The sequence below is a fragment of the Lepus europaeus genome, chromosome 5 (genome assembly GCF_033115175.1).
Source record: "Lepus europaeus isolate LE1 chromosome 5, mLepTim1.pri, whole genome shotgun sequence".
NCBI lineage: Eukaryota > Metazoa > Chordata > Mammalia > Lagomorpha > Leporidae > Lepus > Lepus europaeus.
Window position 1 is genome coordinate 149,109,331 of NC_084831.1, and position 20,616 is coordinate 149,129,946.

The 20,616-nt window shown below is 54.7% G+C and overlaps 1 protein-coding gene across 1 annotated transcript in view; it reads right to left on the minus strand.

Annotated features, from left to right (window-relative positions):
- Positions 1-20,616, minus strand: part of PTPRN2 (protein tyrosine phosphatase receptor type N2) — an 800,540-nt gene that overhangs the window by 216,530 nt on the left and 563,394 nt on the right. The window lies entirely within an intron of this gene.

Below are 20,616 nucleotides of genomic sequence, written 5' to 3' on the forward strand. Positions count from 1 at the left end.
ACTCAGCCCAGTGGGGACCCTGGTGCCCAGATCTCTTCCCTCTGCAGTTCTGGGTCCCACTGGCTATGGAAGGAATTTACACGAGATGTAGGAGGGTGGAAGCAGCAGGCAGCCACTATGCTGGGAAGGCCTTGTGGCCAGGCCCCTGCAGGTGGGCCCATTGGTGCTCCTGCGGGGTGTCATCCTCCGAGTCCTGGACAGGCACATGTGTGGCTCCCTGAGAGAGGTCCCAGCTTGCCCTTTGTATCCCAATCACCAGACCCCTGCACTCCTCACTCTCCTGCCTTCGTGTCCAGCATCTTCCCCTGGCTGCCTACTCTGCTGGCCCAGGGCACACAGAGGCAATGGCTTCTTCTCCAGTCCCCCCACGATCCCGGACAGAGACTCCCATTGCACAACAGAGGGTCCCTGCTTAGCAAACCCTCATGGGGGGCCTTTTGTGGTTTGGCTTGCCCCACAGAGTCCCAGCAGACACTGCAGCTCAGTGAAACTTGCTCTGCTTCATCCACAGTGGTAGGTCACCGCTGAATGGTTAAAGAAATGAGCTTGGCCGGCGCCGCGGCTCACTACGCTAATCCTCTGCCTTGCGGCGCCGGCACACCGGGTTCTAGTCCCGATCGGGGCGCCAGATTCTATCCCGGTTGCCCCTCTTCCAGGCCAGCTCTCTGCTATGGCCAGGGAGTGCAGTGGAGGATGGCCCAAGTGCTTGGGCCCTGCATCCCATGGGAGACCAGGAGACGCACCTGGCTCCTGCCATCAGATCAGCGCGCTGCGCTGGCTGCAGCGTGCCAGCCGCGGTGGCCATTGGAGGGTGAACCAACGGCAAAGGAAGACCTTTCTCTCTGTCTCTCTCTCTCTCACTGTCCACTCTGCCTGTCAAAAAAAAAAAAAAAAAGAAATGAGCTCAAGCCTCAACTTCCACACTTAGGGTCTAGGTAGCGTGTTCAAAGTTAGACAAGTCACACTGACTGATAAAGATGCTTCAAAGGAAAGGAAACTTCATTCCTCATTCTTCTTGCGTCTGAAAAAAAAATCAAGTCCTACAAAGCCTCTCAGACCAACCTTGGGGTCATAGTCCCCCAGAGATCCGCTGCTGCCTGTCTCTGTCCCTTCTCTTGGGGTCCAGCAGGGCTACCAGCCAGCCTGGACGCTGTTAGGTTTGGACTAAGCGATATCTCCCCTGCTCAGTGATTGCGATCTCCCGAGCTCTGTGCAGGTGAGGGGTCTCTCTTGCCATCCCACCCCATGCCCTGTGGAAGCCCATGTGCTGGGAGAGTTTCCGGCTTTTGCAGCACTGTAGGGAGTGATATTCCTGCTGAAACTTGGAGGCCCTTTTGCCGGCAACATGAGGAGATTGGGCAACTGGAAAGACCCGAGTCACCCCAGGAGGGAGAAGCACCCACACTTGTGCATGCTCGCCGTGGTGGGCAGGGTGTGGCTGGGGTCTTCCTTGTGGTCAGCAACCACTCGGGCAATGATAAGGGGACCCACAGGAGCACCGTGCAGAAGAGTGGCCTCATGCTCCCAGCTGTGTTCTCATTTCGCATCTTCACTTCTCCATTAATTCCTACCTGTTCACAGCACCCAACACAGAATGAAGGGTGCCTGGTTATCCATCTCTAAACTGGCAGCTTGACATCCCCCAGTGTGTCTGACCCACTTGCTAGAAATGCGTTTCTGGAGAAATGCACTGGGATGTATTGCTTTGCCCTTGGATGCCACTCATTTTGACACTTCCAGGAACATTCTGGCCATCACAGAGGACGCTGTCTCTTGCACATTTAGTGTCAGCTCCTCATGAGTACATAAAAGCCTCCTTCATTAATGCTAAATTTAAAGCCAGACTTTAAAGGAGTGAGGGTGCTGTCCTTTCAAATGCCTTCTTCAAATGGAAGCCACACAATACACAGCTCTCGGGAGAGCGTGGGGCTCCCACAGCCCTGTGTGTTCCGGCTTTGATCTTCAATGCTGTGTGTTATTGGTCAATGATTTTCACGTTCAGATCTGCAAGTTCAGGACTCATCACTTTGAGGTTTTTTTAAAAAATACTTTTTAAAATGACGTACATGTCAGGAACGGTCACCAGGGCAGCGATTGCACCGGAAGTCCTTTGTGCTCTCACTGGGGATGCTCCAGGTCCCGGATGGGGAGGTACCCAGCTGGGAGCACCAACCCAGCCCAGCCTCCATGCTTCTTGGGGTGGGGGAGCTGGATGGATCTCAAGTCACACAGCGGTGGGAGCTAATCTTCTGTTATGTGGATGAGAAGCATCCATAAAACCATCACTGAAGGGCTGGTGCTGTGGTACAGTGGGTTAACGCCCTGACCTGCAGTGCCGGCATCCCACATGGGCGCCGGTTCTAGTCCTGGCTGCTCCACTTCTGATCCAGCTCTCTGCTATGGCCTGGGAAAGCAACAGAAGATGGCCCAAGTCCTTGGGCCCCTGCACACATGTGAGAGACACAGAAGAAGCTCCTGGCTCCTGGCTTCGGATCAGTGCAGCTCCGGCCATTGCGGTCAACTGGGGAGTGAACCAACAGATGGAAGACCTCTCTCTCTCTCTCTCTCTCTCTCTCTCTTTCTCTCTCCTTCTCTCTCCTTCTCTCTCTGTGTAACTCTGACTTTCACCTGTTCCTTTGTCCTCAAACAGTTAATCATTCACATATGAAGTTTCAGGCCCTGTATGGGCCTTGGGATGGAAGAAGCTACTGTCCCCACCCAAGGGACACGGCCTTGTGTATGTGTGTGGGGGGAAGCTGGCATCTCAGCCGTAGGACAGCTTCCGCCTCCTGCTCCACGGGTCTCCTTCCATGGCTACATTATCTATTGGATGCCAAAAGCATCCCCCAGGAGTCTTTTCTTTTTATACCTAAGGAGTTTGGTAGCTTTTGCAATATCTTACAGCTGATGTGGAGCGAGGGAGCATGATCCAGAACAAGACTTGGGTTCATGTTTTTATAGAGAAAGGTAAACTACCTCCGTGTGGAGGCAGTGGGCATAGGTTTAACTGCTCTGTGGCCTTCAATTCGCTGTAACACTCACAGCTGCAAATTTCCTAAATGCTCACGATGCAAATAAAACCAGAACCAGTCTTGCTCTTGAAGCGATCATCATCTGGGCCCAGAGCAGACTCTCAAGAGCACTGGGCAGGAGAAAAATCACAAAGCAGCCCCTGCATCCCCCCCCCCGCCCCAATCTCGGGCCCCCCAGCCCTTTCCTGGCTTCACCCAACCTTACCTCGCTGCCACTTTTCCTCGGGGGGCACAGCCTCCACAGGAATCTCCTGGCATACTCGCCTTAGAGGTGCTTGAAATTGGGAAAACCTTTCAGAGGCAAAGGGTGAGTGCAGAGGGACCCAACCACCATGGCACAGGGGCTCTGGGAATAGATCCCTGTGAGTTCTCAAAGCCCCCCTAAGCCCTGCCGCAGTGTCCTGTGCATTTGAGCTCCTCTGCAGCCGCCTGATCCAGGCCAGCGCCCGCGCATGCACACTGGATGGTGCAGGTGCACCTGCCAGAGCACACAGTGGCCTGAGACGCCCGGCTCAACCCTGGCTTCCAGGCAAACATTGCATCCTCTTCCCTCTCCCTGGCTCCTTCCTGTTCTTCAACATGGTTTGGGGGGTGGGAGGTGGGGTGGAAGGAACCGTGGGCCAAGCGTGGAGCTCAGAACTGGAGACAAAGGCCAGGAACCAGACTCCAGCTCCAGCCCGGAGAGTAGGGCACACAGTGCTGGTGACTGGCTACACTGGGGTCCTTGCTCCCACTGCCTGCTGGCCGGCACGGAGCCCTGGCGTTGGGGCAGACCTCCTCCTGCAAGCCCCACTGGCAGCTCTGTGGAGGCGCCTCCCCTCCAGCCCCGCGGCGAGCCTCACCGTAGGCGCCAATCTCAGTCTAGGGGTCTAGGGGCGCCACTGTCTTGAGTTACCCATTGAGTTACACCATCCCTGACCTGCCTCACCATGCTGTTGTGCCTGTTGACTGGAATCCGCTTAAAATCCGAAAGTGACTCATGAGTTGATTTCTTCTCCATGAGGAATTAATTTTCCCTTGGGTGGTGGTAGCTGGTAGTAAATGCTCTCTCTCCTTGCATGTGGAGTTGCACGGGAGAACCCCTGAGGGCAGGAGAGACAGGAGTGGAAGCACGGGAGGATCCGCTCTGTGGCTGGGGCAGTGGCTGTCTGGAGGCTCTACAGCGTGGCCGCTACCCTGTCCAGCAGCCTCCTCACGCATAGCAAATTGGAAGGTGGTGGCCAGGGCACCATCTCCAACTGCCAGTGAGCTGAGTGACGTGGGGGCCTCCAGGTCCACAGTGGGCTCTGCCCCTGCATCGCCCTGTGCCTCTGAGCCTCTCTCTCCATCACATGCCTTCCTGCAGAGCACCCCTGGGCTGTGCTCCTGGACAGCTGACTTTGCTAGGCACAGATCTTGTGCCAGTATGCCTAGGAGCCTCTGTTTTCAGAGATGCCAAAAATAGTGCTCCATCCTCGGTCCAACCCAAGACCAGCATCCGAGGCCTTTCATGCTGATCTTCAACGTGTCCCCAGAACACAGGGAGGCTTTGGTTAGAACCATCTGAGACGAAGAAGCAGAGGTTAGTAGAGGTGCCACGCACGCCCACAGGGACGGCTGCAATTTAGAGAACCCCAAAGGGAAAAGCTGTTAGCTAGGGTGCAGAGAAATCGGAAGTGTCACTCCGATTGTACAATGGTACAGTCACTTTGGGAAAACACTAGGGCGCTTGCTCAAAAACTCAAACAGAATTCCGTACGATCCAGCGATTCTACGGAAAGTCTGAAACCAGCGCCTCGGAGATACTTGTACTCCCCTGTTCACAGCAACGTCATTTGCCAGAGCCAACAGGTAGAAGCAGCTCAATTGTCCATCAACGGAAGAACGGATAGACACTGCACACACACACACACACACGAAGGCAATTCTGACACATGCTACAACATGGGTGAACCTTGGGGACATGATGTGAGTGAAATAAAACGTTATCTGCTCTCGACTGGCGATGGGCACCCACTGCCCCACATGAGCTCGGCACACAAATGTCTTTGGGAAGAACCAGCAAGACTGATGCTACCCAGCATGCAGTGCTCTCCTTCCCGACAATGATGGACAGACTTGCACCAGGACCTGGGGAGAGGCAGAGGCACCTGCTGCATCGTCCCCCCCTTCCCCGACTGTCACCTGCCCCGGCACACGGCGCCACAGGGCTGAGCAGGGCCCAGGGGTTCAGGACTCCCAGCCCTTGTGTCTTTCTGTGCCCTGAAACCACCTGCTGGGTGTCCTGTCTTGCCGGGTGTTCTCGCACTCCAGACATTTAGGTGCTGTGTGCAGCTGAGAAGTTAGACATATTTCCCAACTGCCCCGTGCAGTGTATGGGCTCAGTCTTTGGGCCCTGGCCTGCCGCTCCTGTCTCCTTTCTGGAGAAGGCTGGCTCCCTGGTTTCTAAGGGACCAGAGGCCTCCTGCTCTCAGAAAGGGGCCTCCCTTAGGGACAAGCACAAGCCCTGAGCAGTGCCTCCACCACGCGGAGCTGGTGGGGGAAGCTGGTCTGTTTTAAAGCGGGGATGGAAAGGGACAGAGAGAGGAGAGACAAGTTCCCCAGAACCTGCCCCCCAAGTCACCAACACTTTTACTGCCGATTTGGTGGTGGAACCCCAGAGAGCTTCTCCCGGTGGCCTGGGCAAACCTCACAGATGCCCGGGGCTGAAGCCAAGCGACCAGCCTGAGACCCCACGGCGTCTGGAGGACACGTCGTCGCTTCTTGTAGGTCAGGCCGCTCCTCAGCCATCTCAGCCGCATCTATCGCCGCCTTAGGGACCCCGCTCAGGTCCTGGTGCCCCCATCTGCCCCTGGAGTTTGTGGCAACCAGGGCTGGCCCTGCTGGCCACCTGGCCCAGCTCAGCCTGAGCGCCCAGCCTTTGGGCAGCAGAGCCCTATATGGTGGCTCCATCAGAAGGGGCCTGTCCTTCCTCTGGGTGCCAAGAGCCCACTACCGCCCACCTCTGTCCCACACAGCGCCACGCGGTAGTCATACCACACTCCTTCTCACTGGGCCAGTTCCTCTGGATTCCAATCCTGGCTTCTCCAGTGTAGATAAGGGACTTGGGTGAGTTCCTGAGCTCCCTTTGAGGACAACGATGGCCCTCCCATCCCTGCTGCTCTGAGTCTAAATGACACAGCCAGACAGGGCCTGAGACACAGTGTCCACTCAGCTGCCACGTGGCCACCTGTAGTCCATGTCCACTAGGTTTACCCTTGAGCCCTTGCACACCTGCTGGGCACTGAAGCTCTTGAACAACAAAAGGAGATGTTCCTGTTTCTTCCCAGTGTTTCTGCCTTCACTGGGGCAGGTGACTTTGTCATTTGCTTTCTCAGGGTGCCCAGCTTGCCTTCCGTCCTCCTGCCTTCGGAATGTTGTTACCTCGTTACCCTTCATACTCTCTTTGGCGTGCTTTTGCCTACCTATCATTCAGAAGTCCATAGGGCGACACCTGCTGCGATAGACCCCAAACACTCCCACTGGCAGAAAGAAAGTGCAGTTCACAGAGAGGAGCGGGCGCTTGAGGGTGGGAACCGCCAGGCCCTGCTGAACCAGACGCACCTTCCTTCCGCAACGTTGTGCCAGTGCTCAGTTTGTTTTGGAATGTGGCGAGCAAGGTTCTGAGGCTCTGAGATGCAGCCATGGAGTTTAAAATCTTGCATAGTCCCACTCCTTTGAGAAACATGGTGTGTGTGTGTGTAGCAACAAGTGGTCCTGGCAGGTCCTGCCATCAGACTGGGAGTGGAGTGGCCCCCAAGCTGAAGCTGCAGCCCCCCAGTCCCGTGTTCCCTGCTGTTGATTGGGTATTTTCTCTTTTAACTCAAAAGGAAGTTGGGGCGTAGGAGCTGAGGGAGCTCCGTGGAGGGGCATTAGAGACTCGAAGACGCAGTAATAGACTGTGTCCGCACAAATCCCTGCTATTGCCGATACTGAGCAATAAAAAGAGAATTACTCCCATGAATCACCCAACTCTGTAGCGTGGCACTGACTACCGGCTTTCCAAAAACAAAAGCAAAATAAAAACAATGGGAAGACAAACTCCGCCTCGAATCGCAATTACTGGAGCTTTGCTCAACAAGACTCACCACCACATGATTTCATTTGTTTAATGAGACTAACAACAGAATAAAGCAGACTGCACCCTATATCGGTGAGTCTCCACGGACTGGCTAAATGGTTGGAACTTCAAATCTGACCCACAGCAGATGCCCATTTTACAGTAAGTAAATTGTTGTTTGCTCCTCAGAGCGGCTCATTTGCATTTATTTGTGCAATCAATTTATTTGTGCCCCAAAGCATGGGGCACAAGGCTCAAGGCACATGCTGTCTTCACCAGGCTTTTCTGTGTGCTGAGGGTGACCCGCCATGGGGACAGAGCACACAGCTCTGGCCTGGATCCCCAAGGTCCTGGCCTCCCCATTCCCACGTCCCCATCCTGCAGCCCTTATCTTGACAGGGGATGCCGTGGGGACACACATCAGGCGCTCCAGCTTGTGGGGAGCAAGGGTCAGCCAGTGACAGATGGAGCCCCATCTCACTACAGTGGTTCGGCCCAGAGATGAAAGCAGTCTTAAAAAAAAATCCAAACAAACAAACTTAAAAAAAGAAGCACCCTGCAAGAAAAATCATTTGGAAATCACACGCGATTTCCTTAAAATTAAAAACCAGCACTCGGATTTAGCTCGATCTCACTCGTCCTGCGGAGGGGAGCCACTCCTGCTCTGATTACAGCGTCTTTTCTGTAGGCAACAATGGAAAGTGATTAGAGACGTTTCTGGCACCCAGAATCCAATGCCACCTACTGAGGTTTAAAGAACAAAGCACGGGCTCATTGGAAGAAATTACTCAGCTAACTCAACTTGTGCATCACCAAGTCAGATGTTTCCTCGCCATCTTTACCCCATTTATCAACGCACAATTACTGTCACCATTGTGTGGTGTCGCTGGGCGTGAGGTTACGTGTGCCAGGCAGCATAAAAAAAATGGCCATAATGTTGGCGTAATTTTTCATTATCGTCTTCATTAACCACAGTGAGTGGGAGGGAGAGTTTGCCTGTGCCCCGCCATCGCCATGACAACGCCTCCAAAGCTCGCCTGCCCAGTGTCCACCCGCGAGGAGCGACTGAATGTCCTCATTATTCCGCCTCTCGCACGCCCTGCCCGTGCCAAGGGGACACCGATGCACGGGCCGCTGATTTATCCCCCGGGACTCCTCCTGACAGCCTGGTATGGTGTCGGGGCTTAAGGCGCTGCTCTGATTTCACAGTTTAATTACTGCTAATCTGAGGGGGGGCCGAGCTAATGAGCTGCCAGGGATCCACGCCACAATAGCAGCTCACCCTGCTGGAGTCCCCAAACACCGTTTCCTCCAACACGCCCCGGTGTCTCCCCAATAGTGCTGTTCGTCTTTGAAGCAGCAGTTCGTGTTGTGTTTTGGGTGGAACAGGATGACTAAGCAAATATGGAACCTGGAGGCTTGCTTGCAAAGCTGTGGAGTATGAAGGCTTGAGAAGTGCAAACGTCATAACGATATCCGGAATCCAACAGCCCCCTGCAAACGTCTGGGAACTGTGCTACAAGTACCGCTGAGACCGTAAGGGCTCTGGGCGGACCCCACGTCTCCAGCGGATGCTGGGCACAAAAGAACGGCTGTAGTCACGTCCTGGGTTCCCCTGTTCTGTATCAGCTCCATACTCAGCGTCCTTATGAGGATTTCTAAACAGCACTGCAAACATCCAACCTCCTCCTCCTCCTATTGAGAGCCTCTTCCAGGTCTCTCGGCTTCTTAGGCATGTTGTTACCTCCTGCGTCCCCTTCCCCCATGCATCTGCTTCCACTCCTGGTCCTGCTGGTTTTGCATCTTAAATATCCATGGCCACACCAGAGGGCCCTGGGGCACTCCTCACGTGAGCTCCCCCCCTCTACTCTGCACCCCTTCCACACTGCACCCTGTTCTCGCGAGACCAAGCAGACGGTCTGCAACACGTTATCTAATCTATGTGCTGCCTCCAGGGTGAAGCCTTCCATGGTTTAACTACTGCATTGAGGGTGGAGACCCCAACACAGGCTGGGAAGTACCAGACCTGGTGCCAGGTTGGCCCTGGCTCAGCGCTCTCTGTGCTATCTGTGGATTCTGGATCTCAATCAAGGCCTCTCACTCTGGGAAAGGCTGTGTTTCCCCCTCCTTTGCTGCTTCTGCTTCTAGAACACTGTTCTGTGCCCCCCTCCCTATTGGTCCCTCTCACCATCCACTCCTTGTTAGCTTTTCAAACTTGACTTTCCCGCTAGCCCAGTGGGGGTCAAGAGAACTTAGCTGCAATTTGAAGATTCATCGCTTCCACTAGATGCTACCGAGACCAAGCACAGGCACCACCATAGCGTAGACACTCAGTAAGTATTTGCCAAAGGAATAAAAGCATGCTCTTCACAACCCACTAGTCCAAAGCCATATAAAAATACTGAATGTTTCAGGGAACTCCGAAACGTTCACGGAGCCCCAGTTGGAGCACCGGACTTCAGCTCTCTACTCTAGCTCCCAACTCCAGCTCCCTGCCAGTGTAGGCCCTGGGGGCAGCAGGTGACAGGTCAAGTTGTTGGGTTGCCACCGTCACGTGGGAGACCTGGATTGAATTTCTGCCTCCTGGCTTTGGCCCTGGCCCAGATCCAGCCATTGCTGGCATTTGGGGAATGAACCAGCAGATGGCAACTCTCTCTGCTTCTCAGATACATTTTTAAAAGTTCGTGGAAAATGGAATTAAAAGATTTAAAAAAACTTGAAATCAAGAGCCGGTGTTCTGGTACAACAGGTGAAGCCAGCATCCCATGTTGGAGTGCCAGTTCAGGTTCCGCTGTGTTTCCAATGCAGTTTCCAGTAATGTGCTTAGGCAGGCAGTAGAAGATGCCCAAGAACCTGAGCCCTCGCCACCCACATAGGAGACCTGGATGGGGATCCTGGCTCCTGGCTTCGGCCTGGTCCAGCCCCTGCTGTTGCAGCCATTTGGGGAATGAACCAGCAGATGGAAGATCTCTCTCTCTCTCTCTCTCGCTCTGCCTTTCAAGTAAATAAATAATTAAATCTTAACAAAGTTTCCTGAAATCTAAACACACAAGCGGTCTTCAAAAAGTTTATGGAAAACGCATACTATAAAAAAACTAAGCACGGATTTTAAAATTTTTTGCACTAAAATAAACGTATTTTTTAACCCATTTTTCCATGACATTTTTGATGTACTCTGATAATGTGTATCTGGTTTCTCACACTCTCCATTTGATAAATGCCAATATTTGATACATTTCCTTGTTTATCCATTCATGCAAGCATTAAAACTTATTTCTTCTCATTCTACAAAGGACCGCTTATAAGAATACATACAGGGGCCGGCGCTGTGGCATAGCAGGTGAAGCCACCACCTGCAGTGCCGGCATCCCATATGGGCACAGGTTTGAGTCCCAGCTGTTCCACTTCTGATCCCGCTCTCTGCTGTGTAGAAGATGCCCCAAGTTCTTGGGCCTATGCACCTGTGTGGGAGACCCAGATGAAGCTCCTGGCTCCTGGCTTCAGATCAGCCCAGCTCCGGCCACTGCAGCCATCTGGGGAGTGAACCAGCAGATGGAAGACCTCTCTCTCTGTCTCTGACTCTATCTTCCTCTGCCTCTCTAGAATTGCCTTTTAAATAATAAATACATTTTTTAAAAAAAGAGTACATACAATAACATAGAAAAATATGTAAATTAGAAGGAAAATCAGGTCCAAGGAAAATATCCCTAAAAATAAAAACTCCCAGTGGAAGATTAAACAGCAGATATGCAGACCCTAACATGACATTATGGCTGCTCCAATCTAGCGATAAATTTGGTCCCAGGCTGCCAGGAGGCCAAAGCAAAGAAAAACTGTTACAAGAATCATAATATCTACGAGAAAAATGCGAATCGGTTTACTATGAGCTCGTGGAAGCAGCAACAGTGGCCCAGCATTAAATACAGTGGTTGATGCCATAAGGCCATTTATTCGTAAGGTCCTGCAGCGTAAGTCAAGGAGTAAGAGCCTCACCATTGCGTGTCTGGGAGGCTCTAGTGCAGCGGATCCAGGGTGCAGCCTCGGAGTCTGGAGCCAGGGAAGGCTGGGCTCACCTTCGACACTTCCTTTAGAACTCACCAAAGCGCACAACTCCAGGTCACGGCTTATTTCCTGGTGAGGTACACGGCGAGTCAGCAAACCCAGCCATGGTTTCTCACTCCTTTCCCCTGCACCATAGGCAATGCACATATGAAATCCTGGAACCCAGGCTGGCACTGTGGCACAGTAGGCTGAGACGCTGCCTGGGGCACCGGCATCCCACATGGGCGCCGGTTCGAGTCTTGGCTGCTCTCTTCCGATCCAGCTCTTTCCTGTGGCCTGGGAAAGCAGCGGAAGATGGCCCAAGAGCTAGGGCCCCTGCACCCACGTGGGAGAACTTGAAGAATCTCCTGGCTCCTGGCTTCAGAGCTTGTGGTCATTTGGGGAGTGAAGCGGTGGATGGAAGACCTTTCTCTCTGTCTCTGCTTTTCCTTCTCTCTACCTATAACTCCACCTCTTAAAAAAAAAAAAACAAAAAACAAACTCCTGGCACCCTTCATTCTATCTGTTTAATCTGGCAAGTTCAATTTCCAAAACATATTGGAAACATATTCCAAAACATATTTCTATAGATAGACTATAACCCGAGGTCTCTGCTACTTTAAACGTATCAGTCACAGAACGCATAATGTCATTATAACAAACTATTATTGCTAAATGATAATGCTAATTAAGTATTCTTAACAGCAACACGTAGAGAAACCAAATTTTCAATTAAGCATTTGCTATGTTGAAGCTCTCAGCAGCTTTCCCCTCTCTCTTTGTGTTTAACCAGAGGTTTTCTGCTATTGTTAGGCTCTATGCACCCGAGGAATGGGGGAATCATGAATGCATGAAGCTCATTTCTTTCCATTTCCCTTCAATGGTACTATGAGCTTTTGCAGATACGCAATCCTACCCTCTCCTCTGGAGAGAAACTTTTGTTAAAAAGTTATGCAGGGCCATGGGGGGAGGCACTTCGGCTCAGCGACAGAACAGAGCTAAAAAAAAAATCCTAACACGTTATCCTGGCGCAGTTAAACTAGACTTCCATTCTTAAGGAGTAGAGCTTGCCAGTTGGCATCGGCCAGCGGCAAAGTCGGGAGGCACTGGGACGTAGCTTCCGTGCTGGGTGACCCTTGTTTGATGCACCTGTCCACCCGAGAGAGCAGACTTCTGTCCTCGCCCTTGAGGCTGGGGGCTAAGTGCCTGCTCGGGCATAAGAGTGCAGAAGGGATGGCCTGCCACTTTCTGGCTTCGGGCTCAGCCTGGAGAGACTGGCAGCTCTTGGGACGCTTGTTCTGGGAAACTGCCATTCAGAGAGGAAGCCCAAGCAGCTCTGGGGAGGCGCCCACTTGGAGAAGCACGGAGCCCCCAGCCCTGGCTGGTTCCAGCTGACTGCCCATCCCAACATGCCAGCCATGTGGACCAGCCACCTCAGATGTAGGTCCTCCGGCTCCTGCTGGGCCGGCCCTGGCTGATGCCAGTGGAGCAGAGACGAGCCTTCCCTACCATCCGCGTCCAGGTTACAGCTCTGTGTGCGAAACAAGCGATTGCTGTTGCTTTAAGCCCTAAGCTTTGGGAAAGCTTGCTATGCGGCAATAGGTTGCCGAGGTTCTCTCCCCTCTATGCGACTCCACGGAAAACACTACATCTGGCCTGCGGAGGGTTCAGGCCCTTCTGCACTGAGGCACAGTGGTCTTCCTTTTCCGTTGGTTCACCCCCAAAATGGCCACTACAGCCGGTGTGCTGTGCCGATCCGAAGCCAGGAGCCAGGTGCTTCTCCTGGTCTCCCATGTGGGTGCAGGGTCCAAGCACTTGGGCCATCCTCCACTGCACTCCCGGGCCACAGCAGAGAGCTGGCCTGGAAGAGGAGCGACCGGGACAGAATCCGGCGCCCCAACCGGGTCTAGAACCCGGGGTGCTGGCGCCACAGGCAGAGGATTAGCCAAGTGAGCCATGGTGCTGGCCAAGAATAGGATTTTGATAGGGCAATAACAATACATACATCTGTCAGGGACCTGTGGTGTGCCTTCCAGGCACCCTGCTAAGCACGTGGTGTGCACCACTCACACATGGCCATGAAACACCCGTGAACTGGTTCCTGTTAATATCCCCAACGTTACAGACGAGAAAACCAAGGCTCACGGTGCTTGAAAGGCTCCTCCAAGCTTGCCCAGCTAGGAAGAATGGAGCTGAGTGTAGGTCTTCCTGACCCCAAGGTCAGGGCACAGCCCTGCCCAGCTGGAGGGAGCCGGGTTTCCAGGTAACCACTGCAAACAAGGCGAGAGGTAGGGCCTGAGGGGGCCTCCCTGGCCAGGAGGCTGTGGGCAGCAGCCTGAAGTGAGAGGCTGGAAAGAGAGAGGCCGGCGAGGACATGGGAGGTCCATGAGGAGAGAGTCTGGGTTGTTCCGCAGGGCGTGTTGGGCGTGGGGGTGATGTGGCTAGCCTCAAGAGGGTGCGGAGGAGGTGGGGTGATGGTGGGGGCAGGGGCAGGCCGGTGATCCCCTCCGCCCCTCGCTGCGGGTCTCCACGGTGACAGTTCACAGCCGGGCTCCTGTGCAGTCACAGCCTGCTGGGCCCGCCTCCCAGCGGTGCCACTGTTTTCAGAGTGGACTCTCCAGGGAGCCTTGCAGCCGTGGGCTGCCAATGCCGACGCTCTCCCTAAAGCTCTGTGGACAGGCTCCCGGGGCCTGCCAGCTCTGGTGTCAGGAGCTGGGCTGCTCACTGACCTGCAGAGGGAAACTGGGGGAGTATCCTGCCCCCGATAGAGGGCTCCTGTTCTCCTAAACGTCCTTGAACTTGAGACCCAGGCATTTCCCGCTATAAGGTGCAGTCAACACCCAGCGCAATGCCAAGGGACAAAGAGGACTCTGGGACAAGGGGTCTGTGACCAGGGCCCCGGGGGACCCGCCCAGCTCGGAGGTGGTGGAGTGTCTTTTCAGGCAAACATGGTCTCTGGTCACTTTGTGCATCTACTGCTGGGACTTCCACAGGTTCCCCAGAATCCTAATTGCTCCAGCAGAGCCTGGAGAAAAGCTTCGTGCAAATGTGAACAGCCTGGGACGTGGCACTGCTTAATGACAGCGTCACCATTCCGGCTGTTGACTTAGTGGGACAGTGCCACTCCACAGGGCTCAGCGCCGTGGGAGCCACCAGATCTCACCCATCTGGGCTGCGTCAGATGCCGTCCTGGGTACCACCTGCTCTTCGGAGGGGCAGTCCCAGGAGGCAAACCCAGAGAACTCCCTGTTCCAGCGGAGTCCATGGGCCGCCCGTGGCCAGGCTGAATCAGCTCCCGATGTCGTCTGACGTACCCTCATTCTCTACGTTGACACGGGAGGGGTAACCAGTGTGGCAGTGCACCCTGGGAGCTGACCTGGGTCTGGGGGCCCCAGCAATTACTTCCTGGACAGCGTGTGCTCCTGGATGGATGACCCCACAGTCCCAGGCAATGGTGAGTGTAGGGCCTGGGGACCACGAGGGTGCTAGGACTACGTATGGTCATAGCGCGCAGGTGAACCTAGCCAGATTTCTAATGCAGGTCACACAGGTGGGTGAGGAGCCTCGAGGGAGAGGGTGCTTGCTCTTCTGGGGTGAGTAGCATAGTCTCCAGCTTCCAGCTGGGGACAAACGACGGAGTGACAATGAATGACAGACCAGGCCAGTCCAGAAAGGACGGCCCTGGCCCGGAAATGGAGCCGGATCCAGAACAGAGGGATGGAAATAAGAACGGAGCCCAGGCACGCCAGTCTCAGCTGGCAAACCAAGGCCAACAAGCGGCTGGGACCGAGCACCCAGCTCTTGGGAATGGAGCCACGCGAGGGGAGGGAGAAGAGGCCCCAGCTCAACACGAGTGGGTGGCCATTGGGGTCTTTGGCAGAAGCTACCAGAAGACAGAGAGCTGAAGCTGCAGGGTAGGAGTGGAGGGGACCCTGTGTGGCAGCCCCCCTCCTCCCTGTGCAGCAGGCCTATGCCTCCAGCGCCTGGAGCTGCTGGGAGACAGGGCGGGTGGGTGCAGGGAGAAGGGAGGCTGCCCTGAGTGGTCCAGGCTGCCCTGGATATGGGCGGAGGGAAGGGGAGGAAGTGGGGTGCAGGCCGGTTCCCAAGAGAGGCAACTTCTGAAACCATGGCTCAACCCAGGGGCTACAGCTCCGGACACGGCAGTTGTCACAAAGGGACAAAGGGGAGTGGGGAGGCCAGGATCTCGGGCACGGAGAGCCCAGGTGGGCTACGTCTGCCCTGTGGGCCTTGGTGTTCTCCTCTGCAAAATGGGCACAACCTTCACGTGCCCTGTCTTCCTTATGGTGTTACCACTATGGCCGTTGTCGACAGTCTGCTTTTATCGCCTCCATCAGTAGCTATGGTTCTAATTGAATGCTTAGTCACCTTAGAAATCCGCCATGACAAGTGCTGCATGGACCAAATTAATCTTGTAAACAAGAAGTCCATGATGTTCTTGTTCTAGGAGAACAGGAAGTTCTTGGCCTGGGGCCTGTTTTTTTTTTATGTCTTTCTAACACCTTTCTCTTGTGCGGGCACATACCTTGCTGGCTGGATACTGCGTGTTTTTACCCACTGCAATTGCATGCACCATTAGAGATTCATGTCTTTGGGTGTCCCCCTCTCGTAAGGTCCTGAAATTTAACAGGTCATGGCTTCCTGCTTTTAGGCTGTACTAGGGATGACCTCTGGGTACTTAAACCTCATGCTCACAGAGACTCCCTGTGGAAACAGGCAGACAAGAGCTTTGCACACTTTGCAAGTGACCTTGAGAATCCTGGACGTGACTTTGCCCATTAGTCTTGTCGCCTCCTGCTCCCCTGGGCTCCCATGGTACTTGGCGCTGTGAGGGGGCTCTCTGTGGTTCTGCTGCCTGCACTGTGGGGTTGGGGTCCTACATCCTTGGTGATGAGCACTGCCCCAGCACAGAGAAGTCACACAGAAGGGAGTAAAGTGCGGTATTCCCAGTGCCTCTTTAAGCCGAGACTGGTATTTCCATCACGCGGTTTGGGGCTGCAAAGTTGGTGCTGCTGAGTCGGGACCGGCTGGTTGTCCTTTCTCCTGGGATCTACCCCAAGGGCCCAAAGGTCAGCAAGCTGCCAGGGCCACTGTTCCCGGCACCTGGCCCTCGGCCCTTCTGCCAGAAGCCACCAGGATGTCCACATTCACACAGTCATGCTCCATGCAGCAGTAGCTGCTGGGGGTCCACTGAGTGCCAGGTTCTCGTGTGGCTGCTGGGGTGAGCTCACGGGGCACTGCCCACCCGACTCCCGGCTCCTGCAGGGGGAGGGAGACAGGAAGTGCCACGGAGAGTCCAAGGGTGATGGCAGGGGCAAGGGGGCAAGGTGCACAGGTGTTGCTCAAGGTTGCACAGGTGTTGCTGAGGTCTCAAGGGAGCCCATCAGTAGCAGTGGGGAGTGCCTGGGGACTTGGAGACTGAGCAGGACGGGATTTTTCCATGAGGAAGGAGAGAGCCAGGCAGCCGCGGGGCTGGCATGGAGACCACCTGGGGGCTCCCAGAGGCAAAGCAAGCCTCGGACCTGTGCCATGGCCCCCAGGGTGCAGCTGGCAGGAGGTGAAGACGCAACTCCCACGCAAGACAGAGGGCGGGGAGCAGCCTTCCGTGCTGCTCATAGAATCCTTCTCCAGACTTGCGTGAATGGTGGACTCCCAACTTCCCTAGACAAAGACTGGGATACTCATGGCAACAAAAAGTGCCAGGATACCGGGGCTGCCTGCAGGGAGCTCACCCGACTCAAATCGACTCTCATACAACGCCAGAACCAAAAGACCCAGCCTCCAGTCAACACGCAAGTCCGAAGCTGGAATGGATTCTTGCTTGCTTTCAATTCCATTCCGGGTAGGAGACAGCAATCAGAGGGAACCACCTATCTTCAAAACACACAAGAATTCTTTTTCTTGCTACCATTGGAATTCTTACGATCGAAACCAGACTTATGGGAAAATTTTCATGAAAAGCTCATGGAGGGCAGGCAGGTATCCAGTACAGGGCTGGGGCACAGAAGATGGCCCAGAAAGCCTAATTGTGGGGTCTCTGCCTTCCTGATCTTCCCACACACCCTCCCCATCGTATCCCCGCTGCTGACTCTCTAAGGCATCTCTTTCCGAGACCCTCCAGCAATTTCTGTCGTCTCAGTGTGACCACTGGGCTCTGTGTCCCACCTCTAACTGCTTTTGGGTGCCAGGCAGGTGATCTTTCTGTTCCTCAAACAGTACCCCTACTCTAGGTAGTCATCCCACCTCCCTCCTCCAAAAGTCTGGAGAAGGACTAAGCCTGGCCGTCATGGAAACTGAAGAGGCTTAGAACTCTATGTTGTCATGTGGTTCTTACGAGAATTTCTTCATATCTAAAGAAAGCTTATCCAGGAAAAAGCTCTGGTACGTGTCCTAAATGATAGCTTCATTTTATCTGTCACCCAGCTGTGAGTACCCTTCCCTGGGCAGCCCAGAAACGATGAAATAAATATGAGTTATAATGAGATCAATATTCAGCCATAGCATTCATGGTTTTTTTTTTTTTTTATGAAAAATACCTGAGAGCCTGCACATGAGACTCCACCCTAGTCCCCACAGGATGCTCAAGGTGAGATCGGGGTTTTCTGTGTGACCCAGGGAGTTGGCTGGGAGACAGACAGAATGCCATGGTATCTTCAGGATCCTTAGGCTCCCAAAACCCAGAAAGAAATACGAGTAAGCCTTTGGGTAATGTACAAACGCGAACCATTTTCAGAGGTATGTTCTACGGCCATTTGTTCATATTTAATATCTGTTCAGCAATTAAAAATCTGTTCAGCATTTACTAAGCACCTACTGTGTGCCAAACACAGTTCTAGAAGCTTAAGTCGGGAAAATCCACAAAACGCTTATTGGATTCCACAAGATCTGTGCACCTTCTATAGGACGGACATCTGTATCGGTTCGGGCACAAACAGTTGGGTAGGAATCCCTCTGGTCTATGCTGCCTTCCCCAGCATAGCCTGGTTCCGTAGTGGTTACTTAGATCTTTGTTTTAATGACAGAAGGAATGGAAACCTACGACGTCACAGTTTCTAATCAGCAAAATAAAATGATGCCACGGCGCGGGCTGTTTTCTTGGGAGAGGACTTCCCCAAGTTTTCTCACCTCCTCCTCCTCTCACGCATGGAGGGTAAAGGCAGCAGAGCCCGCCCTCCTGAGCCGGAGAAGGCTGGGAAGTGACCACATTTGCCTGTCTGAGAAAGGCCAGTTGCCAAATTCACGCAGGATGTGACGGAACCTCCCACTCATTTTCCCGGTGAGAAGCAAGGGTACAGCAAGGGAGGAGAAGAATTCACAGCAGGGGTCCTGGGGCCTTCTGCCTGTGCCCTGGTCCTCAGAGGAACACCAGTCCCTGGGGCGTCCCTGAGGACAGAGGGTGGCTCCTGTGCCCCACCCTGTGGTGCGGGGATCTCAGGGGAGGCGTGGGCGGGCAGAGGTAACACAGCCGGCTTGTGGATGGCGTCTTCAGCAAATCCTGTCTTCAGGAGGGCTCTCGCAGGGCATCCAGGAACTGGGCTCTTAGCAGAGTCCCTGGCTGCCGAGGTGGTTCCCACGGCCTGGGAGGGACGCAGGTGGCCTGGGAGGGACGCAGGTGGCCTGCCGCCCTCTGGGGTTTCCCTGGTTAGGTGGGTGCTGTGCCTGCAGGTACTGCCCCAACAATGAGCTCCCTGGGCAAACAGGCTGCACTGTGCCCCTGGTGGGAGGTGTGCATGCACGTGACACCTGGGGTGGAGGAGACCCTGCACCTGACCCTGACCCTGACCCTCCCAGCCTCGCCCAGGGAGCCCTTCCCCCTTGCTGGCCACAGCAGCAAGCTCCAGTGAGCATGAGAGTGCGAGAGGGTGGTGTTCGAGCCCCGGGGCAGCCCTTCTTCCCTGCTCCCCCTGCGGTGTGGCCAAGCGGTGGCTGGCTGGGGATGCCCAGCGTTCGGCTCTCTTACATTTCATAGATTAGATGCGTGGCTGAGTCGGAAGCACCAAGAGCACCCCCAGGATCTAGGGGTGCACAATGCTGGGCTGCGTTCACGGACATGGAACCAGCGCTCCGCGGTGACCTGCCGAGGACACAGTCACAACCAGGTCCCCTCCTCGTCCATCAGGCCTCCCTCCCCCCTCCCAGGGCACCAAAGCAAGCGGAAACCTGCTCAGAGAGTGAGCGGAATAAAACCTGGGCCCTCCTGGAAGGGGCTGTCCGAGACCGGGACTAAGAGCACGCATTGCATCCCGTTTGGTTTGTTTTCCTGCTGGCCTGGGGGGAGGGGAGGGCTTGGCAGGAAGGAGGAGCGGAAGTGAGAGGGGACACTGAGAGGGGACATCTATGACGTATGACGTGGAAATGGCAGGTGTAGCTCACACCCCAGCAGAGCCCTAGGAGCCCAGGAAGCAGCATTGGCCTTGAACGTCATTCTCCCTCGCATCTGCAGGTTTCCCTGTTGGCCCCGGCGTCCTGTTTGGTCTCCAGTTCCAGCTCACTTTACCCGTGGGGACCTGCTGGGGAGCAGCGCGGGGTGTGATCTCAAAGCAGGGCCCCCGTCTTCACCTCCCTGGCCCGAGCCTGGGTGCCTGTGGATGCCCTTTGGAGCCAGATGAGCGCTCTGGGAGCTGACCACAGGGGAAGATGCCGGGGAGGCAGCAGTGACCCCAGGGCTGGAAGGTGAGGGTGCCATTTCTCACACGTAACCCCCATACTTCCTTCTACCCGAATATGCCATCTCCTTCACTTTGCACCCCTAAACTTCATCTTTCTTTTTTTCAAGGTCAACTTAAATACCGCCAAAAAACACCACTGTCCATTTTGCCTCCAACTGGAGTGTCCTTTCCCATCTTCATCGGAGGGGCTCACAACTTGGAAAACGCACACAGTGCAGCCTAGGGATTTGGTGCCCATTTAAACACGGTGACTTCTCCGGGGAGCAGCACTGCACGTCTGCCTGCCTCGGGCACTCGGGGGAAACGAGGGGTCTGAAGAGGTGCCCGGAATGAAGGAAGCAGGTGGAGGGTTTCTGGGATGTGCAGGCAGAGCTCTCAGAATGGGGATATGACTGAGCGGAAGGCGTGGACGACGGGGCCCTGCTCACAGGACGGGGCGCGTCCCGACGGACGAGCCCTGCCCTGTTCACCCTGGACCGTTCACCTGTCAGGCCATCCGTCCCTGCTCAGAGGAGCCCCATCCTCTGCTGTGAGCCCAAGGGTGGCACTCGTCTTGATGCCATCGGTGCCTGTGCCACCTGCCCAGCCCATGCCGCCTGCTCTCGACAAGGTTGAAATAGCACCTGGGCCAGTGCTGGCCACATCAGGACAAGCTAAAAGAGAAAGGCACGATGGAAATAGACGGCCTGAAGCATTTATGATACTTTTGTGTACTTTCTCTGTTTCTGTCTCTCTCTCACACACACCCGTCACCTCTCAAGGTCGTTTGTTCATTCGC